Raw genomic sequence first — 23316 nt, forward strand, 5'->3', positions numbered from 1 at the left:
ACTTCTGATGTACCACCTGGGGAAAAACATAGAAGGATTGTTAGGGCACGTAAGGTTGGAAAGTTAGACACCAGTTAAAGTTGGCACAAGACCAGCCCATTGGATAGCTTTAGGGGCTCGGGCACAGTTATTGTACATAGCACTGTCACCAATAAACACATGTTCACCAATGTTCTGAACATCCTCAGCCCTCTGTCTGCAGGGAGTGAGGGATGGGCTGGGCTGAGTGCAGAGGGTGTGTCGGTTTGCCGGGGAGGTGGGGGGGGGGGGGGTGGTTATGCAAGGCCAGTGATGTGGGTGTTGAAGGACAGCATGGGCCAGGGCCCCCAAGGCAGTCAGGGGTACTCCCATGGAGTAACACCAATGACCACTCTCAGAGGCGGCACAGCCTGGGTCAGAGATGCAGGGGTGCTGTGGGGTAGGGGCTACCCAGTGCGTGACCTATCAACGCTCACCACCCTCGCACGCCCCGGAAGGACTGTGAGCCCGCGTGATGGAATGGCTAACATTCATGCAACCCGATGATGCTGCTGACCAGGGCTAACACCCTGTGGTGCAACTGGTGGGAAGCTCAGAGCGGGGGTCGGGGTGCTGGGGTGTGGAGGATGGAGTGCAGGGAGAGGTGGTGTCCGAAGGTGGGGGGCAGGTTTGAGGGGGTGAGACGGAACAGTTGAGCTGCCGGTGTCCAGGTTCCTATAGTTGGCGAACCTGTAGGCAATTAAGTTGTCCCATGCACAGCGGCCCTGGCGCACATGTCGTGCAGCCTCATATGCCTGCCTGGGCCCCATGTCCTGATAATCCTGGCCCTCCTCCACATCCTCAGACGAAGCATGCTGTTCCTCCACCCCCTCGACCCCCTCCTCCTCCAGCATGTCGCCCCTCTGCAGTGTGATATTGTGGACGATGCAGCAGGCCACCATGGTGCAGGAGACCCTCATAGAGCTATATTGGAGAGCCCCTCCAGAGTGGTCTGGGCCCCTGAACCACGCCTTCAGCACACCAATGCACCGCCCAATGAGTTCCCTGGTCTCATAAGCATCGTTATAGTGGTTCTCCGCGTCAGTCTGCGGACTCTGGACAGATGTCATCAGCCATGATGCAGCAGATAACCCCTGCCACTCGGGAGACAACCCGTCAACCAAGGGAGCACCTCAAAGGTGTCAGGCACCGTTGAGCGCACCCGCACAAAGGCGTCATGCACGATGCCTGGATACCAAGGGCAGATGTGCACGATGTGCAGCCAGTGGTCACACACCAACTACACATTGAGGGAGTGGAACCCTTCCAATTGATGAAGGGAAACCCCTCATGCACCAGTGCCCATAGGGGGACATGCATCCTGTCGATCAACCCCTGGACCTAGGGCACGCCGGCGATTGTGGTGAATCCCACTGCCCGGGTAACCTGGTGGGCTCGGTCCACGTCAAAGGTAATGTATTGTACCGCCCGGGCATAGAGGGCACCCATTGCACCGCAGAAACACCTGTGCCAGGAGGTCTGCAAGATCCCAGAGAGAACCCTGCTCGGTGCCTGGAAAGACCCCATGGCATAAAAGTTCAGGGCAACCGTCACCTTGACAGCCAACAGGAGCTGGTGTCCTCTCCATACCCCATGGTTCCAGATGCACCATTATCCGGTACAGAAGGCGCACGGTGTTCCTGCTAAGCCACAGACATCGGCAATACCCTCGGTCCGGCAGGTCCTCGTACGTTAGGCGCTGCCGGTACACATGGGGCTTGATGTGACGCTTCCTTCCCATTTCCTCCTTGGCCTGCTGGGTGGCCAGCTTGCCATCGTTGCCGGTTGACTCCGGCTCCTCTGGGCAGGCTCCTGTTCTGCAGGGTCCTCCCTGAGTGGCTTCTGTTCATGCAGCCTCATTGCATCTGCCAGGGCTGCAACGGCCAGGCAGATGCCAACCACACCCAGCTTTAACCCAAAATCCATTATCTGCTGGGAGTAAAGGGCAGACATGTTGGCATCGTGGGTATCCAGTGCCCAATCAGGTCCAACAGTCTACATGGGGCCCTGGACTACTTTGCAGTGCCTGACCCCCTATGTCCCCCTCCTCCCAGGATCCTAGTTCCTGCCCCCTGCTATTCCCCCGACACTCTTCATCTACACAGCGCCCCTGGCCCCGCCCATGCTTGTCACCAAGGGGCCTCCTGTCCCGGTACCCATCCTTGCTAGCATTACACCCTGTGGCCCCTGTCCCGCACCCTCCTTGGTGTCTAGCGTGGGTGTCCTCCTTGGATGGGCCGCGTGATACACTGCCACTGGGTGCTCTGAGGAATGCCAGCGCCTGGTGGGCTGGGCTGGGCCACGCATGTCCCGTTGATGGGTTGACAGGGGCCTGGGGGTTCCCATATGGCCAGTGGTGCTCTGCACATTTACCAGGTCACGGTGGGCAGTCAGTGGAGTGTGCAGCCAGATGGCCACCGTGCAGGCCACGGCAATGGCGGTCCATGCTAGGGCACACCGGCCCCAGGGGGAACAACCCTACCCTTTTGCCCATCTCTTGGTTGCCCTCCGCTACTCCCCCAGCTCTGGCAGATGCCCCCCAACCTCCTCTCTCTCCCTCAGCAGCCACGGTGCCTGGTTCCCGTTTTTAAATACCACAAGTGAACTATGCCAGTGTCACTTCACCTGGACGAGGCGAAGCATTGTGGGAGGCCGCAGATTACTGAGTCGGGCCCGTTCATGATATGCTAACGGCCGTCATTTTTCAATTTGCATGCCTTTGCCGGCGTGGGGTGTGGAACGCATTCACATCGCTATCGAGGCACCGGAGCATGGTGTTCTGTTGGGCGCCCTGCGCCAACCTTGATTTTCAGCTGATGCACGATCCGCCGCCCGATCGCGATTTGTGATTGTAGCGCTGCTGAACGGGGAATCCCGCCCATAGAGTTTTACAGCACAGAAAGAGGCCCTTCAGCCCATCATGTCTGTGCCGGCCATCAAGCACCTATTTATTCTAATCCCATTTCCAGTACTTGGTCCATAACCTTGTATGCTGTGCTTTTTCAAGTGCTCATCTAAATGCTTCTTAAATATTGTCATGGTTCCTGTCTCTACCACCCTTCCAGGCAGTGAGTCTCCGGTTCCCACCACCCTCTGGGTGAAAAGGGTTTTCCTCAGGTCTCCTCTAACTCTCCTGCCCATTACCTTAAATCTATGCCCCCTGGTTATTGATCCCTCTACTAAGGGGAAATGGTTCTTCCTATTTATCCTATCTGTGTCCCTCATAATTCTGCACATCAATCAGGTCCCCCCCTTACCCTTCTCTGCACTGAGGAAAATAACCCCAACCTAACCAGCCTCTCTTCATAGCTGAAACGCTCCAGCCCAGGCAACATCCTGGCAATCCCTTCTGCACCCTTTCTGGTACAATCACATCCTGTGATTGGGGCTGGCTTAGCACAGTGGGCTAAATAGCTGGCTTGTAAAGCAGACCAAGGCCAACAGCGCGGGTTCAATTCCCGTACCAGCCTCCCCGAACAGGCGCTGGAATGTGGCGACCAGGGGCTTTTCACAGTAACTTCATTTGAAGCCTACTTGTGACAATAAGCAATTTCCATCCTTCCTATAGTGTGGCGATCAGAACCACACACCCTACTCCAGTTGTGGCCTAACCAGTGTTTTATACAGCTCCACCATAACCTCCCTGCTCTTGTATTCTAAGCTTCGGCTAATAAAATCAATTATCCCATATGCCTTCTTAACCACCTTATCTACCTGTCCAGCTGCCTTCAGGGATCTTTGGACATACACCCTGTCGTGTTAAGCACACTGAGATCACACGGGCTGCAACTGGATGCAGCTTTAACTGAAAGATACTCCAGACCTTGAAGTTAGTTCTATCTGATTTATTGAACCAGTAGCACAGTTAGCACAGTTCTCTGTGAGTTCGACTCTGCTAACCTAAGTGTGATTACTCTGTCTGACTGAACCAGACTAGCTCTTATCCATGTGCCGGAGGTGTGATACTGTACATACACCCTGACTCACTCTGTAGATGTCCCCAGTGGAAAGAGATGGAGTGTGAGTGCCTCGTGCCTTTTAAAGTGGGAAATCACCCCCAAGTGTTCTGCCTGCTGATTGGTTATGTCCTGTTCTCTGTGTTCATTAGCTGCTTGTCTGTATCTCATTATGTGCATGTCTGCATATCATGACACACCCAAGAGCCCCCTGGTCTGTAGATTGTGGGTCCCACTCTGGAGACTTGAGCACAAACCTAGGCTGACAAGGCAGGGCTGCATTAGCAGGGCTGTGATCCTTTGGTTGAAATGTTCCCTCTGTCCTCTCAGGTGGTTGTAGCAGAGCCAAAGGCATTAATTTGAAGAAGAGGTCCTGAGTTCACTCCAATTTCCTGGTCAATTTTTATCCCTTCACATCACTGAAAACGTATGTAAATTTTTTTTCAGAATTGTTATTTAAAGAACCATTCTCTCTTGCCCATTTTTGGAATGAAGAGGAACTGTACTCTCAAAGATAGAGTAAAAGCAGGATTATATTTGTGTTTTTCATAACTGCACACCTACGCTGTCATTAAATTCTTTAATGAGATGTGGGTGTCACTGGCACGTCCAGCATTTGTTGCCCACCCTTAATTGCCCATGAACTGGGTGGCTTGCTTGGTCATTTCAGAGGGCAATTAAGATTCAACCACATTGCTGTGGGTTTGGAGTCACCAGACCAGGTAAGGACGGCAGATTCCCTTACCTAAAGGACATTAGTGAATTGATGGCTTGTTACAACAATCAATGATAGTTTCATGGCCGCTATTACTGAGACTAGCTTTAGATTTCTTTATTGAATTTACAGCTACTGTGGTGGGACTTGAACCTGTGTCCCCAGAGCATTAGCCTGGGCCTTTGGGTTACTCATCCAGTGGCATTACCAATACGCCATCATCTCCCCCTGTTGTCATTAAATGGCTACAGCAAAATTATGTTATCATTTTTGAATGGGAATTGGGCAAAGTTGCGTTTTATTGCCCATCTCGAGTTGGTCCGAATGGTGTAACTGAATAGCTTGCTTCGTCCCTTCACAGGGTGTTAGGAATTAATGCTGTAGTGTGGATTAGACTCACTTCCACAATGTCTTACCTATATTGAATTCAATTTTTAAATTTACTGGGGCAGCACAGTGGCACAGTGGTTAGCATTGCTGCCTACGGTGCTGAGGACCTGGGTTCGAATCCCGGCCCTGCGTCACGTGTGGAGTTTGCACATTCTTCCCCTGTCTGCGTGGGTTTCACCCCCACAACCCAAAAGATGTGCAGTATAGGTAGATTGGCCATGCTTAATTGCCCCTCAATTGGAAAAACTAATTGGGTACTCTAAATTTATTTTTTTAAACTTTTAAATTTGCTGTGATAGGATTAAGGCTCATGCAGTAAAGGAAACATTTGGAAGGGTGAGAAGGCTGGGAACAGAAGAAACCCGTGAGGAATACAAAGAAAGTAGTAAGGAACTTAAACAAGGAGTCGGGAGAGCTAAAAGGGGTCACAAAAAGTCATTGGCAAACAGGATTAAGGAAAATCCCATGGCTTTTTATAAGTATATAAAGGGCAAGAGAGTAACCAGGGAAAGGGTTGGCCCACTCAAGGACAGGAAAGGAATCTATGCATGGTGCCAGAGGAAATGGGCCAGGTACTAAATGAGTACTTTGCATCAGTATTCACCAAAGAGAAGGACTTGGTGGATGATGAGTCTGGGAATGGATCTGTAGATAGTCTGGGTCACATTGAGATCAAAAAGAGACGTTGGGTGAATTGAAAAGCATTAAGTTAGATAAGTCCCCAGGGCCTGCCGGGATCAACCCTAGAATACTGAGAGAGGCAAGTAAAGAAATTGCTGGGGCCTTAACAGGAATCTTTGTAGCATCACTGGCTATAGGTGAGATCCCAGAGGACTGGAGAATAGCTAATATTGTTCCTTTGTTTAAGAAGGGGAGCAAGGATAATCCAGGAAATTGCAGGCCGGTGAGCCTTACATCAGCGGTCGGGAAATTATTGAAAAGGATTCTTCGAGACAGGATTTGCTTCCATTTGGAAACAAGTGGACGTATTAGTGAGAGGCAGCACGGTTTTGTGAAGGGGAGATCATGTCTCACTAACTTGATTGAGTTTTTCGAGGAAGTGACGAAGATGATTGATGAAGGTAGGGCTGTGGATGTTGTCTACATGGACTTCAGTAAGGTCTTTGCCAAGGTCCTTCATGGCAGACTGTGACAAAAGGTGAAGTCACATGGGATCAGAGGTGTGCTGGCAAGATGGATACAGAACTGGCTCGGTCATACAAGACAGAGGGTAGCAGTGGAAGTATGTTTTTCTGAATGGAGGGCTGTGACCACCGGTGTTCCACAGGGATCAGTGCTGGGACCTTTGCTGTTTGCAGTATATATAAATGATGTGGAGGAAAATGTAACTGGTCTGATCAGCAAGTTTGCGGATGACACAAAGGTTGGTGGAATTGTAGATAGCGATGAGGACTGTCAGAGGATACAGCAGGATATCGATCAGTTTGAGACTTGGGCGGAGAGATGGCAGATGGAGTTTAATCTGAAAGTGGCAACGGAGGTGGAGAAGTTAGTCAAGAAGGCATACCACATGCTTGCCTTCATCGGACGGGGCACTGAGTATAAAAATTGGCAAGTCATGCTGTAGCTGTATAGAACCTTCGTTAGGCCACACTTGGAATATAGTGTTCAATTCTGGTCGCCACATTACCAGAAGGATGTGGAGGCTTTGGAGAGGGTAAAGAAGAGGTTTACCAGGATGTTGCCTGGTATGAAGGGCATTAGCTATGAGGAGCGGTTGATAAACTTGGTTTGTTCTCACTGGAACAATGGAGGTTGAGGGGCGACCTGATAGAAGTCTACAAAACTATGAGGGGCATAGACAAAGTGGATAGTCAGAAGCTTTTTCCCAGGGTGGAAGAGTCAGTTACTAAGGGACATAGATTTAAGGTGCGAAGGGCAAAGTGGAGATGTGCGAGGGAAGATTTTTACACAGAGGGTAGTGGGTGCCTGCCGGAGGAGGTGGTAGAAGCGGTTACGATAGTGATGTTTAAGGGGCGTCTTGACAAATACATGAATGGCATGGAATTAGAGGGATACGGGCTTCAGAAGTGTAAAAGGATTTAGGTTAGACGGGCAGCATGGTCGGTGCAGGCCTGGAGGGCCGAAGGGCCTGTTCCTGTGCTGTACTTTTCCTTGTTCTTTGTTCTATTCTGAGTTACCAGTCCCATAACTACACTACTACGATATCTAATTGTTGTAGTGTGTGCTTTTAGTTAGCAGTAGCATATCTCCAAAAATGTACAAGAACTGGACTTTCCAGTTTTAAGAAAATCTGCATGTTTGACCACAAGTTGTAAAACTGTTAAGAGAGTGTTTACTATATAACGATAGGAGAAGGTTATTCAAATTAACTCAGCAGAACTATATTTCAGCTAATAATGACAAAGCTGAACAGTTCCCATTACAAGAGGCCACAGTACTTGATGAACGATGTATAAATCATGACATCGCTCCAAAACTAACTCACATCAGCCTACAAAATGTTGCTTGTTCCCATCACCTTAATCTGAGATATGGCTGGAATGTGACCCTAAATGGCATGGGTGAACAGATCTATTATTCTCTCAGTATTGCATTTCAGGTTGGATTATCACAAATAAATTTATGGCTAACTGCCAAATTCTGCTCAAAATAACCTGTGGTAAAGAGGGGGCAAAAAAAAAATCACAAATAAACAGCTGAGAAAATGAAAATGTAATGTATCTTATGCAACCAACAGGAAATATATTTTAATTACAACTTCACAAAATTGTCATATTTATTGTAAGATTGATGACATTGCACAGCTGCGAAATATATGAACCCATTTTTATCTTTGTTCCAACAGATATATTTCACTGTTTATAGAACTGAATTAATTGGCGTGCCATCCTTTCAATGATTGGATGTGTTTAAGCTTCCAAATTGATGGTCAATTACGACTTAGCGAATCCTCACAACATTCAGTCAGATTTTTTCGAGGAATACAATTTCAGATGAACACAGCAACATATGTTGGCCGTTCAACCCCATGGGGTTGATTCACAATTCGATTGGTCAATTTATTCTTTCAAGAAATGTGGGCATCATTGGCAAGGCCACCATTTGTTGCCCGTCCTGAATTGCCCTTGAACTGAGTGACTTGCTAGGCCATTTCAGAGGGCAGTTAAGAGTCAATCACATTGTTGTGGGTCTGAAGTCACAATTGGCCAGACCAGGTACAGACAGCAGATCTCCCCTAAAGGACATTAGGAAACCAGATAGATGTAAAAACAATAATTACAATTAAGGAGCAATTTAGCGTGGCCAATCCACCTACCCTGCACATCCTTGGGTTGTGGGGGTGAGACCCACGCAGACATGGGGAGAATGTGCAAACTCCACATGGACAGTAATCCAGGGCCAGGATCGAACCCAGGTCCTTTGTGCCCTGTTGCAGAAGTGCTAACCACTGCATCACTGTGCCGCCTGGAAACCAGATCGATTTTTACAACAATCAGTGATAGTGTTGTGGTCACCATTACTGAGGCTAGTTTTCAATTCCAGACTTCATTAATTAAATTTAAATTCCACCAGTGATGGGATTTGAATCCATGCTCCTCGAGAATTATCCCATGGACGGGATTCTCCGGTCTCCCAGCCACCTGTTTCCAGTGGCGGGAGGCGGCATGCCATTCACTGACGGTGGGATTCTCTGGTCCTTCCGCTTGTTGTGTTCTGTGATATAACCGTTATAATGATGTACACAGAACATATAGTTGTTTAACTAGAAAGATGATTTATTAACAAACATGTGGAAAGATAACCAACAAACTATATTACAGCCGATGGCTACTAAATGAATTCAGTGAATTCTCCTGGAGCTACTCTAAGTGCGACTGTCCTCTCGTCTGAGTTTCTACCAACTGGCCTGTGTCTTGGGTCATGTGATAGATCTCTATCGCCACCAGCTGGTTGGAGGTCACATTGCTAACTATATACAGAACTGTGCACAGGCATATCACTGTCAATGGGAATTCCAAATGAAGCTACCCCGCGCCACCAGGAAACCCACGGGAGATGATGCGCTGCCGGCAGGACCAGAGAATCCCACTACTAGTGAATGGCTGGGGAATTTCGGCCTAGGTTTCTGGATTACTCATCCAGTGATGTTAACACTATCCAATCCTCTCAACCTCCCCATTGGCCCCAATTGTACAAATATAGCAAAAAATGTTTTCAAAGGGGCAGCAGGGTAGCACAGTGGTTAGCACTGCTACCTCATGGAGGTCCCAAGTTCGATTCCAGCTTTGGGTCACTGTCCGTGTGGAGTTTACACATTCTCCCCGTGTTTGCGTGGTGTTGTTGAAAACTCACCACTGTTCTTAGAAGTCCCCCTATACCAAAAAGTGCCGACATTCAAAATGGTGAACAGGGAGTCTCACTCCCCGACTCCAATGCAGGCTTCGGTTGGTGCTATTCAGGTCAAACTATATTTTCACGTTATCCCCGGTATAACCCATACCTTCACCGAAGATTTCATCTACTTACAACTTAGTAGCATCGATCCTGAGTCCCGCATTGCTAAGTAAGTAAAGTAGACTTTGGAATAACCACTATTTCAGGTTAAATTAAGCTATTTTATTTATACTTTTTCTTTTAAAAGCTGCAATTACTTTCTTTACTGAAATATAAAAAGATCTTGCTTCTGGATCCTTCTGGTTGGTTGAAGGGACCTTCAGGCCCAACTTGACAATCAATCTTCTTTTTAAAATCTGGTCTTCTTTAGATGTATTCGCTGATGAGCTCAGTTGCTGTGTCCTATCTTTCCCATGTACCGAGCTGTGAGAGCTGGCTCTGCTGGCTGTCTCTGAGCTGAGTCTGCCTACTCTTTAAATTCTAGTCTTCCTTAGATGTATTAGCTGTTTTAGCTCGGCTGCTTTGTCCTGTCCCTTTCCCATGGCCGAGCTGACTGTAATCTGACTCTGAGCTGCTTGTTCCTTCTCTGCTTCTCCGCTCCTCTCTGAGTTCTGGTTCTGGCTGCTGTCCCCTTTCTTTGGGTTTATATATTTTTCTAACAGTTATCTAGTTTTTATGACTTTATTGTAAAGTAACTCTTATTTAACTTTGATTGTAAAAAGTATCTTTGATCTAAACATTCTAATCCAACCAAGTATTGATGTTGACATAACCTCACCTCTCAGGTCTCTGATTACATTGTTTCCTTTGTGATGTTCAAAGTTCCTTTGTGATATTCAAAAATGCTTTGGTTTCAAGAGGTGTGAATTTTGGTTTGGTTCCTGTCATTTCTATAGTTTTATTTTCCAATTGTGTCCTCAGCTCATAATTTTGACTTTGATTTTGCCTTGAATTATGTTTCTCGTAGACTGATAGTCTCCAGTTTTCTTTAATTTACCTGGCATTAGCAGAATTTCACACCTAGAATTGTCACCAAATTCAACTGAACCTCATCCTTTCCTTTCCAGCTGCTTACTAAGATAGTTAATTTCAATGAAGGTGTGAACCATTGTTTTTACCTTGAAACAAAAATCCTGTGTGTTTGCTCAGCCTGCTTGACCAAGGATATCTGCATTTTACAACCCTGTTCTTTGCAGCAGCTGTTAACCCTTTGTGGGATCTTTCCCTGTATCCTCTCATGTTTCTCTCAGACCAGATATTTCCAGGCTTCCATGTTTCAAATTACACATCTCTCCATATTTTCAATAACAGTGGGTTTTGCCCCCACAATCCAAAGATGTGGAGGGTAGGTGGATTGACCACACTAAATTGCCCCTTAATTGGAAAAAATGAATTGGGTTCTCTAAATTTTATTTTTTTAAATGTTTTCAAGGATATTTTTGATGATGGAAAAATCAAAATAACAATGATAAAAAAACAAAAATAGTGATTTTGTTGATGGCGGCCATGGAGTACGTGGTCACACATTTAGCAGCTCTCGCTTGAGGCAGTTATTTTCAGCCATTTTCCCCATTTGCTGGGTGGATGTTCTGGTGGAAAAAGGTGTAGAGGTGACGGAGGAAAGTAAAGCTCCATTGGTGGTGTCAGTGTTTGAATCCGTGGACCAGAAGTGCGTCGAGAAGGAAGGAGCTGTTGGAGCAAGAAACTCTTTGTGCGCCACAGGGGAAGATGGCGGAGGGTATAGGGTCGGCCCTACCAGCTCAGTGGTCTACAGAGCAGCTGGCGGACATCTTGAATGAAACGTTCAGCCAGTAGCGGAGGGAAGCTCAGGAGGACCTGGCTAAGGTGTAGAACCGCTAAAAGTGCAGATCAATCGGGTGGAGCTGAGGCTGGAGACCCAGAGCCAGGCGATCCAGAAAGTAGGGAGGGTGGTGGGGAAGCACGAGGAGCAGCTTACCTCTTTGGCAGCTGAAATCGGGATGATGCGGGAGACCCAGAAGCGGCTAAAGGAGAAGATGGAGGATCTGGAGAACCGCTCCCGGAGACAAAATTTGTTGGGATGCCAGAAGTTTTCGAGGGAGCGGATGCTGCTCTTACGTAGCCAAAATGCGAGAGCAGCTGATTGAGGAGGGGGCCTTTGACTAGCCCCTAGAGGTCAACTGGGCGTATAGGGCACTGATGAGGAAGGCGCCGGCAAATGAGCCACGAAGGGTGATGGCTGTGAGGCTCCATCGATTCCTTGACAAGGAGAAGATATTGTAGTGGGCCAGGCAGACGAGGAGGCACACCTGGGAAGGTAATGAGCTTCAGGTATACCAAGACCTGAGTGCGAAACTGGCTAAGAGGAGAGTTGGGTTCAACTGAGTCAAGGCTGCCCCCTTCAGGAAGGGGGTGAAGTTCAGAATGCTATACTCGGCACACCTCTGGGTGACTTATAATGGCCATGAGAATCATTTGGGACTCCAGAGGAAGCAATGGAGTTTTTGAGAGACAATGAACTGGCAGGAGGAGGAGGACATTGAACTCTTTTGGAAGTGTGAGAAGATGTTGGTCTCTCTCCATTTTTGCTTCTGGATTGTTGAGAGGGGAGAACCTCTCTTCTTTGAGGTGTTTTTTGGGGAGTGCTGTGGCGGGATGTTTGGGGAACGTGGAGGGTGAGTGCACCTTTTTTCTTATTTCATTGTTATTTGCGTTATGGAGGGGCAAGTGGGAGGGGAGGGGAATCAGTGGGGACGGGTAGGAGGTTTGGCGCCATGGGCAGGGGCTGCCAGTCTAGCTGGGCGTGTTAGTTAACAGTGGAGGTGGTAGTTAGTGTAATAGAGGGGGATGGGAGTGTTGTTTTGTTCAAGTGGGGGGAGGACAGGGGGGATGCTGACAAAGGTGAGGCTACTGTGGCGCAGTAAGAAAGGAATTGGTAACGGTGAACATCTGGACGTGGGCCTGAGGGGTCGCGTGACACGGGCCGTGGACTGGCCCAAGAAGGGATATGGTTGATCAGCAGGGTAGGTGGGTAGGGTGCCCCCCGATCAGGCTGGTCACATAGAATGTGAGAAGGCTGAATGGGCCAGTCAAACCTGTGGTAGTCTGTGTTAGGAGGATTACGGTACCTAGTAATGCCGGAATTGGTGGAGAATGTACTTGTTCCATTGGATAAGCTTGCATGTTAGCTCCGCCTTGCAAGGCGGGGTTATAGAGCCCGTGCTGCCCCAGCAGCTTCCTTCTGTACCTGCGCTGCTGGGGGAAACATCTAGCATATTAAAGCCTTCAATTGTCTCCAATCTCGTTTCTGAGGTTATTGATTGTGCATCAATTTAATACGCTAGATTTAAAAGAACAGAGCTCCGAATCAAGCAGATTGTCTGCAGCTGCTGACAATTGCCCCACGCGGCAAACTCAGCAGCAACCTTCAAGCACTGGCTGGCGTGTTTTAACGGATACCTCGGAATGGCCGAAAACACACCCACGGGAGAACAGAAACTGCAAGTCGACTTCCGGTTGCGGCTATGCCTAGGTAGGTCGCACATTCGGCAGCTCCCGCCGGGAACGGACTTTTGGGCTCTCTAGAGGGGCCCCAACGGCAATTGTTCAACGGCTTCCAGTGTGGGAAGGTGACAGCAAGGTCCCCCCGACATTATATGGATTGGACCAGGAGTGGAGCGGTGAAAAAAGTGATCTTGGAGCAGCGAAAAGTGAGAGGGAGAAAAAACAAGATGGCGGCGGGTGGAGACTAAGCAGCATGGGCGCAGTGGTCGCAGGAGCAGCAGGGGTTTCTTAAACGTTGCTTTGAGGAGCTGAAAACCGAAATGCTGGCGCCAATGAAGGCGGCGATTGAGAAGTTAGTGGAGACCCAGAAGTCCCAAGGGGCGGCGATCCGGGAGGTGCGGCAAGAAGCCTCGGAGAATGAGGACGAGATCTTGGGCGGTGAAGGTGGAGGCGCACGAGGCACTGCACAAGAGGTGGGCGGAAAGATTTGAGGACCTGAAGACTAGGTCGAGGAGGAAGAATCTTCGGATTCTGGGTCTCCCCGAAGGAGTGGAGGGGCCCGATGCTGGGACTCTTGTGAGCACGATGCTCAATTCGCTGATGGGCGCGGGAGCCTTCCCGAGGCCTCTGGAGCTAGACGGGGCTCACCGGGTCCTAGCAAGGAGACCCAAGGCCAACGAGCCGTCAAGGGCTGTAGTGGTGAGGTTTCACTGCTTTATGGACAGAGACTGTGTCCTGAGATGGGCCAAGAAAGAGCGGAACAGCAGGTGGGAGAACACGGAGATCCGAATCTACCAGGACTGGAGTGCCGAGGTGGCTAAGAAGAGAGCTGGTTTCAATCGGGCTAAGGCGGTGCTTCATCGACAGGGGGGTGAAATTCGGTATGCTGCAGCCTGCGCGATTGTGGATCACGTTCCAGGATCGGCACCACTATTTTGAAACGCCTGATGAGGCATGGAGCTTTATACGGACTGAAAAGTTGGACTCAAATTGAGGGTTTGTTGTGGGGGAATGTTCACTGTGTATATGGTGTTTATTACGTTTAGGGAATGTTCCTTTGGGTTGGGTGCTGGATGGGGATGGGTGAAGGGATTTGATGGGGAGACTGTGGGAGAGTGTGGGCGTCGGTGTTGGAAGGGCAGACCCCCATGAAGGAAGAGGGGGAGTGGAGGCCCGGGGATGGGGAATTGGGGTAAGGCCGCAAAAGGAGCTGCGCCAGAGGGGGCGGGGCCGGCTCAGGAAAACGCGGGCTTTTTCCCGCGCTAGGGAAGGACGGAGGTGGGGGCCGGGGGGGGATGGGGGGTGCTAGAGAGGAGCGCACACTGACTGCCTGGGAGGGGGAGGGGGGATTCCCACACTGGGGGGGGTCGATGGAATGGTGGGAGAGGCCGGGGTCAGCAGGAGTCAGCTGACTTATGGGAGTGTTATGGGGGGAGCAAAAGGGCTAGATGTGGATCTAGCGGGGGGAGGGGGGAGAGAGGGGGTATAGGGTTGCTGCTGCATTGGCCAAAGGGGAGCTGGAAGTAGGAGAGGTGGTCGGGGCGGGCGTCTGCCGTCTGGGGGACTGGAGGGTGCGGGAGGCGCGGGCACGTGGCTGGCCTAGAAAAGGAGATGGCTAGTCGGCGGGTGTCGGGGGTGAGCAGCCCCCCAATCCAGCAGATAACTTGGAATGTGAGGGGCCTGAACGGGCCGGTTAAGAGGGCTCGGGTGTTCGCGCACTTAAAGGGACTGAAGGCAGACGTGGTTATGCTCCAGGAAACACATTTGAAGGTGGCAGATCAGGTTAGGCTGAGAAAGGGATGGGTAGGACAGGTATTCCATTCAGGGCTGGATGCGAAGAACAGAGGGGTTGCAATACTGGTGGGGAAGCGGGTGTCGTTTGAGGCAATGAATATTGTCGTGGATAATGGAGGTCGATATGTGATGGTGAGCGGTAGGCTGCAGTGGGTGCGGGTGGTACTGGTAAACGTAAATGCCCCGAACTGGGAAGATGCCGGATTTATGAAACGCATGCTGGGTCGGATTCCGGACCTGGAGGCAGGAAGCTTGATAATGGGGGGGGATTTCAACAGGGTGCTGGACCCAGCGCTGGATCACTCTAGGTCCAGGACGGGTAAGAGGCCGGCTGCGGCCAAGGTACTTAGGGGGTTTATGGACCAGATGGGGGGAATGGATCCATGGAGGTTTGTCAGGCCCCAGGCCAGGGAATTTACATTCTTTTCCCACGTCCATAGAGCCTACTCGCGGATAGATTTTTTTATTTTGAGTAGGGTGCTAATCCCGAAAGTGGAGGGAACGGAGTATTCGGCCATAGCCATCTCAGACCACGCCCCGCACTGGGTGGAGCTGGAGTTAGGAGAGGAGAGGGACCAGCGCCCGCTATGGCGTCTAGATATGGGAATACTGGCGGATGAGGAGGTGTGCGGGCGTGTGCGGGGGTGCATTGAAAGATATTTGGAGGCCAATGATAATGGGGAGGTGCAGGTGGGGGTAGTCTGGGAGGCGCTGAAGGCGGTGGTCAGGGGAGAGTTAATCTCCATCAGGGCCCACAGGGAGAAGAGAGAGGGCAGGGAGAGGGAGAAGTTGGTGGGGGAGATCTTAAGGGTGGACAGGAGATATGCAGAGGGCCCCAAGGAGGGACTACTCAGGGAGCGGCGGAACCTCCAGACGGAGTTCGACCTGTTGACCACAGGGAAAGCAGAGGCACAGTGGAGGAAAGCACAGGGGGCGACGTACGAGTAAGGGGAGAAGGCGAGTCGGATGCAGGCACACCAGCGTCGTAAGAGGGAGGCAGCGAGGGAGATAGGTGGAGTTAAGGATAGCGGGGGGAATACGGTGCGGAGTGCGGTGGGAATAAACAAGGTATTTTGGGACTTCTATGGGGATCTGTACAGATGTGATCCCCCAGCGGGGGAAGAGGGGATGCGACGATTTTTGGATCAGCTGAGGTTCCCGAGGGTGGAGGAGCAGGGGGTGGCTGGTTTAGGGGCGCCAATTGGGCTGGAGGAGTTGGTTAAAGGATTGGGGAGCATGCAGGCGGGGAAGGTCCTGGGGCCAGATGGGTTCCCGGTCGAGTTTTACAGGAAATATGTGGACCTGCTGGACCCGTTGCTAGTGAGGACTTTCAATAAGGCAAGGGAGAGGGAGACCTTGCCCCCGACGATGTCCGGGACGCTGATCTCTCTGATCCTGATGCGGGACAAGAACCCACTGCAGTGTGGGTCGTATTGACCGATCTCGCTCCTCAATGTGGATGCTAAGCTGCTGGCAAAAGCTAACACCTGACCTACGCCTTTTACTAGATTGTGGTATGGGGAGCACACGGCCCACTCTACAGGTGTGGTGCAGCAGAAATTTAAAAGTAATTTTTAAAGCAAAACAATGTTTATTCTTTGGGGGCAGCGGATGTGTTTGGCGTAAAGCGTGTTAGCCCGCTGAGCGTAGTTTTCTTTCAGTAGCGCCATGGCAGCACGGTAGCATTGTGGATAGCACAGCTCCAGGGTCCCAGGTTCGATTCCGGCTTGGGTCACTGTCTGTGCGGAGTCTGCACGTCCTCCCCGTGTGTGCGTGGGTTTCCTCCGGGTGCTCCGGTTTCCTCCCACAGTCCAAAGATGTGCAGGTTAGGTGGATTGGCCATGATAAATTGCCCTTAGTGTCCAAAATTGCCCTTAGTGTTGAGTGGGGTTACTGGGTTATGGGGATAGGGTGGAGGTGTTGACCTTGGGTAGGGTGCTCTTTCCACGAGCCGGTGCAGACTCGATGGGCCGAATGGCCTACTTCTGCACTGTAAATTCTATGTAAATTCTATGATGAACTCAGTTAACCTTTTTAAAACATACAGTGAACATCTTAGCAACCATCAATTCAAATACACCCCCCAAAGAATACAACACTCTAAATAATTCTTAACTTTCCTTTTCACATCCATAAGAAGAAATCCTTTTTACAGAAGCACATCAGGTTTAAATTCTCTACTAAGAGCAGTTATCACTCTGAATTCACCAAATGATCTAGAGATAGTCTTTAGATGGCAGAGATCGATATTACACCTTCTTTGGCTGGCTTCAGCTCAACACTAAAACGAAACCAAGAAAGCGACACACCCAAGCTTTTCCTCAAAGCGATACTAAAAAGCAGAGCCAGAGCTCAGCTCCACCCACACTCTGACATCACTGCAGCCACTTGAGCAGACAAACATTTCTTAAAGTGACATTCCCATGACAGCAGTGAACTTGAGGACAAATTTCAGAATCTCAGATCGATTTCCTAGAAATTGTGTTTTGTAATTAAATGGGTGGCATTTTAAAGGAGGATTTGGTGCAGTCAGTGGTGCAGTATGCAGCCACATCATTGGGTGTTTCTGAGGATGTATAGGAAATCTACCCTTCAAAGTGCCTGCTGAAGGACTGCATATTTGCCGGAGAGAAGCCAAATATCACACTGAAACAGAACCTTGAATCAGACTTCCCAAACCTGGCAGTCGCCGGAAGAGTGCTTCTGACCATGCCAGTTATAGCGGCATCTGTGGATAGATCATTCCGCAAACTAAAACTGATCAAAAATGACCTGAGGTCCACTATGGGTAAAGAAAGACAAATGTATCTGACTTACATTTCAGTTGAACACAAAGTTGCTAGATCCACATCCATCCACTTGGTTGAAATATTGGACAGCAGGATGGCTGCTAACTAGAGAGTTAGTCAACAGGAGCACCTTTGGGGGTTTGCTGCAGCTCATTATAATGTTTTTTTTGATAACAAATTTAGAGGTTTGGTTTCATTTGGGTTTGTAATACTAAAACGTAGGTTTTAGTTTGAGGGTAAGTTTTCGTTTGCTTCGCTCCTATTTGTATTTGGGTGCGGTCGCATTCAATGGCGATGGCGTTGTGAAGAAAATGAAAAGTCTTTATAATTTGGGTGCAGAAAGCACCAAGGATGCTTTCTGCACCTTGGATTGAGTGGGGCTGGGAGACCTTCAATTTGTTTGGCAACCTGGATCATTAGGGATTTGAATGGCCCAGTGAAAAGGAGGAGGGCATTTGCTCATTATTTCAAGAGTTTAAACTCTGATGTAACACTTTTGCAAGAGACTCGCTTGCGGGTCAGAGATTAGACAAGGCTGGGCAAGAGTGGGTAGGGCTGGTTTTCCATTTTGGTTTTGATGACAGGGCCAGAGGTATGGTGATTCTAATTCATAAAAGGATTCCTTTTCACACCTCTAAAATTACCCCAACGGTCGATATGTTACTGTTTGTGGCTTCTGGTGAGCGCACCGATTGACATGGTCGACATTTACATCCCCTCCCTAATCTAAGCTCACATCAGCTGAACTTAGGTGGAGACCTGAATTGTATCTTGGACCTCAGATTGGATCGTTTCAAGCATAAATATCTTGCTCCATCGAGAATGGCCATGGCTTTGGCATCTTTCATGACGCAGGTAGCCAGGGGGGAGGGCGGGGGGGGGGGGGGGGGGGGGGGTAGATCCTTGGTGCTTTCTGCACCCAAATTATAAAGACTTTTCATTTTCTTCACATGTCCACCAAGCATATTCGCATCTTGATTTTTTTTGTTTTGAATACGGTTCTCCTCCCTTCAGTGGTGGCAGCTGAGTACTCAGCAATTGTTATTTTGGACCACGCCCCGCACTTTATTGATTTGTTGCTGGAGTCTTGCCCCAGCCAATGTCCACCTGGAGATTACATATAACATTGTAGCGGATAAAAAGAATTGTGAGCGTATGTCCACATATAGCCATGGGGGACTATATAACAATTAACAAATCTGAGTCTATCTCACCTTCCATGTTGTGGGAGGCTCTTAAAGCAGTCATCAGGGGGCAAATTATCTCACAGAGTGTATTTGTTGAGGACAACAAGGTTGGAGAAGCAGAGACTGGTGGGTTACATTTTAGAGATGGATTACCAGTACTCGCTTAACCCGACTCCGGAGCTCCTAGTAAGTAGTAACAAACTACCCAGTTCAAACTATTGTAGACTGGCAGGCTGGTAAGTCAGTTACAATACTCCTTTTAGCTCACCAGCTCAAACAGCAGGCAGCATCCCGGGAGATCACACAGATACTCAATTCGGGCGGCAACCTTATTTCCGCCCCATCTCAGGTTAATGCGGCTTCTGAATCATTTTACCGCTATCTTTATAGATCAGATCCCCCTTCAGATGGGTCGGTCATGTCCGACTTTCTCGATGGTCTATCCATCCCACCAGTTGAGGTGGATAGGAGCAGTGAATTGGACACCCCGTTACACTCGACGTAATTCAAAAATGTATTAGGTTGATGCAATCTGGTAAAGCCCCTGGTCTAGATAGCTTTCGATTGAATCTACAAGGATTTTTTGGAACAGCTCGTGCGTTTAATTTTGGATATGTTGAATGATTCCCTATCCTAGGGGTCATAGTCCCTGACTCTCATACAAGCGGGTGGCACAGTAACACCGTGGTTTGCACTGTTGCTTCACAGGGCCAGGGACCCGGGTTCAATTCCCTATTTGGGTCACAATCTGTGTGGATTCTCCATGTTCTCCCTGTGTCTGCGTGGGTTTCCTCCAGGTGCACCGGTTTCCTCCCACAAGTCCCGAAAGACATGCTTGTTTGGTGAATTAGACATTCTTAATTCTCCCTCAGTGTACCCAAACAGGCGCCGTAGTGTGGCGACAAGAGGATTTTCACAGTAACTTCATTGCAGTGTTAATGTTGGTAAGTTTTACCAACACCATGCGGTGGACAACAGACTTTGAGGTTTTTCTTCCCTCCAACACTGCCCCTGTAACTTTTTCCTCCTCGCAAATCACTTACATCATTTCCTGTACTGACAAGCTCAGCTCACCAGTGCATGAGGAGTATTAGTGGATTGGGCAGCAATTGTTAAATGCCGCCCAATCTTTCGATCCTCCTCTGCTCCTTCACCGCAGCCTCCTGGGGCAGTGGGACCTTTTGGGAACGATGGGACCTATACAAGGAGGACTGTTTGCATCTGAATGGAAATGGGTCCAGTGTCCTTGCAGGGAGGTTTGCTAGTGTTGGAGAGACGTTAAGCTAACTTGGCAGGTGTGGTAGTCACCACTAGTAGTATATTACATGTATTACGGCACTGCCCATATAGTAGAGGTACATGGGTAAATCCCTGCCTGCTGGCTCCGCCCAGTAGGCGGCGTATAAATGTGTGTGCTCGCCGGTGCTGCAGCCATTCTGGTTCCAGCTACAGGAGGCACAACATCTTGCTCAATAAATTAATACACTATCAATTATCACAAAGACGCGAGTAGTGGAATAATCGAGGCTTTAGGAGGTCAGGACCGTCACCAGAGACTGCCAAGTCTGCGCAGAGTGCAAGCCGCACTTCTACCAGCCAGATAGAGCACACCTGGTGAAGGCCTCCCGCCCCTTTGAACGCCTCAGCATGGACTTCAACGGGCCCCTCCACCGGCCGCAACACGTGCTTCCTGAACGTGATTGATGAGTACTCCCGGTTCCCTTTTGCCATCCCATGCCCCGATATGACTTCTGCCACGGTAATTAAAGCCCTCAACAGCATCTTCACTCTGTTCGGTTTCCCCACCTACATCCACAGCGATCGGGGATCCTCTTTCATGAGTGATGAGCTGTGTCAGTTCCTGCTCAGCAAGGGCATTGCCTCGAGCAGGACGACCAGCTACAACCCCCGGGGAAACGGACAGGTGGAGAGGGAGAACGGGATGGTCTGGAAGGCTGCCAGGTCTGCCGGTCTCCCGCTGGCAGGAGGTCCTCCCCGACGCACTCCATTCCATCCGGTCGCTCCTCTGCACCGCGACCAACGAGACCCCTCACGAACGTGTGTTTGCCTTCCCCAGGAAGTCCACCTCCGGGGTCTCGCTCCCACATGGCTGTCAGTTCCTGGACCCGTCCTCCTTCGGAAGAATGTGCGGACCCATAAGTCGGACCCCTTGGTCGAAAAGGTCCACCTCCTACATGCGAACCCGCAGTACGCCTACGTGGCACACTCCAACGGGTGCCAGGACACAGTCTCCCTCCGGGACCTGGCACCCGCTGGATCCCCACCCACAACCCCCGACCTGACACCGCCCCCCCCCCCCACCCCGCCCCCCGGTCGCCGCATTCACCCCTGCACCACTCACCCTCCCTCCAGTGAACCTCTCTGCAGCCCCCGCCACAGTAGGATCCAGCCTCCCACTGGTTCCACTCAGGGGTGACGAAGACGAGGACAACACGCTCCCAGAGTCGCAGGTGACCCAGTCAGCGCCCACATCACCACCAGGACTGAGGCGATCGCAGAGGAGGGTCAAGGCCCCCGACAGACTTAACTTGTAATGATTTCCACCACCCCCGTCGGACTCTTTTTTAACAGGGGGTGAATGTGGTAGTCACCACTAGTAGTATGTTACATATATTACCGCACTGCCCGTATAGTAGAGGTACATGGGTAAATCCCTGCTTGCTGGCTCCGCCCAGTAGGCGGCGTATAAATGTGTGTGCTCGCCGATGCTGCAGCCATTCTGGTTCCAGCTACAGGAGGCACCACATCTTGCTCGATTATTCCACTACTCTCGTCTTTGTGGTAATTGATAGTGCATCAGCAGAGGCCTGGGATCCTGAGTGAAGGTTCAGCAGGGATAGATGCACAGCCAAAATTAGAGGAGACATCAAGTGAGTCAGGAAGGCACAGAATGTCTCGACCAGTTAAGTCACAAGGGAGTTTGGCAAGATTGGATGGTATTATTTTAATGCAAGGATGCTGATGAACAAAGCAGATGAATTTAGGGCAAAATTAAAACATGGGGGTATGATGCCATTGGTATCACTAAGACATGGTTGAGAGAGGGGCAGGATTGTCAGCTCAATATTCCAGGATACAGGATCTTCAGGCGAGATCGGGAAGGAGGTAAAAGTGAAGGGGGTGCTGCAATTTTGATCAGGCAATCAATTACAGGATTCAGGAGGGACATCTTAGAATGCTCTTCAAATAAAGCCATATGAATAAAAAGGAGCAATCACATTGCCGGGAATGCTCTTTAAGACCCCTGACAGCACTTGAGAAATAAAAGAGCAGATATGCAGGCAAATTTCAGAAAAATGTAAAAGTAATAGGGTAATAATAGTGGGGGATTTCAACTTCCCCAATATTAACTGGGGTAGCATGGTGTGAAAGGTTTAGAGGGAGCAGAATTAAAATGCATGCCGGAGAACCTTTCAAGCCAGTATGTAGAAGGACCTACAAGAGAGGGAGCAGTCCTGGACTTAATTTTCAGGAACTAAGCTGGGCATGTGGTTGAAGTATCAGTGGGGGAGCATTTTGCAGACAGTGATCATAAGTCCATTAGATTCAAGATTGTTATGGAAAAGGACAAGGGTGGGCCTGAGATAAAAGTTCTAAACTGGGGAAAGGCTGATTTTAATAAGATCAGATATGATTTGGCCAGAGTGGACTGGGAGCCGACACTTGTATGTAAATCTGTGGCAGAACATTGGGACGCATGCAAGAAGGAAATAAGGAGAGTACAGGGCCAACATGTTGCAATAAAGAAAAAAAGTGGGACCAACAAATCCAGTGAACCCTGGATATCGAGGGATATACAGCATTGGATAAGGAGAAAAAGGGAGGCTTATGGCAGATATCGAGGGCTCAAAACAGCAGAGGTATATAGAATGTGCAAGAGGGAACTTAAAAAGAAAATTAGGAGAGCATACAGGGGACATGAAAAGATACTGGCATGTAACTAATGGAAAATGCTAAGTTGGTTTACAAGTACATAAAGGGTAAAGGCATAACTAAGGAAAGAGTAGAGTTCATTAAGGACCACAGTGGTGACTTGTGAGTGGAATTGTGAGATGTAGGTAGAGCTCTAAATGAATACTTTGTGTCAGCGTTCACTCATGATAGGAACAGTGTGGGTATCGAAATCAGGGAGAAGGACTGTAATAAAATCAAAGAGATTAACATTGACAAAGAGGAGGTTCTGAGTGGTCTGGGAAGCTTAAAAGTAGACATACCTCCAGGGCCAGATGTAATATATCCCAGGCTGCTGAGTAAAGCAAGGGAGGAAATAGCAGGGGCAATGGCAATAATTTTCAATTACTCTTTGGCCACAGGAGAGGTGCTGGAGGACTGGAGGATAGCCAATGTGGTACCATTATTCAAGATGGGAGGAAGGGATAAACCAGACCAGTCAGTCTAACCTCAGTGGGGAAACTATTGGAAGAAATTCTGAGAGAGTGAACTAATCTGCATTTGGAGAGACTGGGATCAATCAGGAACAGTCAGCATGGTTTTGTTAAGGAGAGATCATATCTGGCCAACTTGATTGCATTTTTCGAAGAGGTGACCAGGTGTATAGATGAGGGAAATGCATTTGACGTAGT

This window comes from Scyliorhinus torazame, chromosome 13 (assembly GCF_047496885.1).
Source record: "Scyliorhinus torazame isolate Kashiwa2021f chromosome 13, sScyTor2.1, whole genome shotgun sequence".
NCBI lineage: Eukaryota > Metazoa > Chordata > Chondrichthyes > Carcharhiniformes > Scyliorhinidae > Scyliorhinus > Scyliorhinus torazame.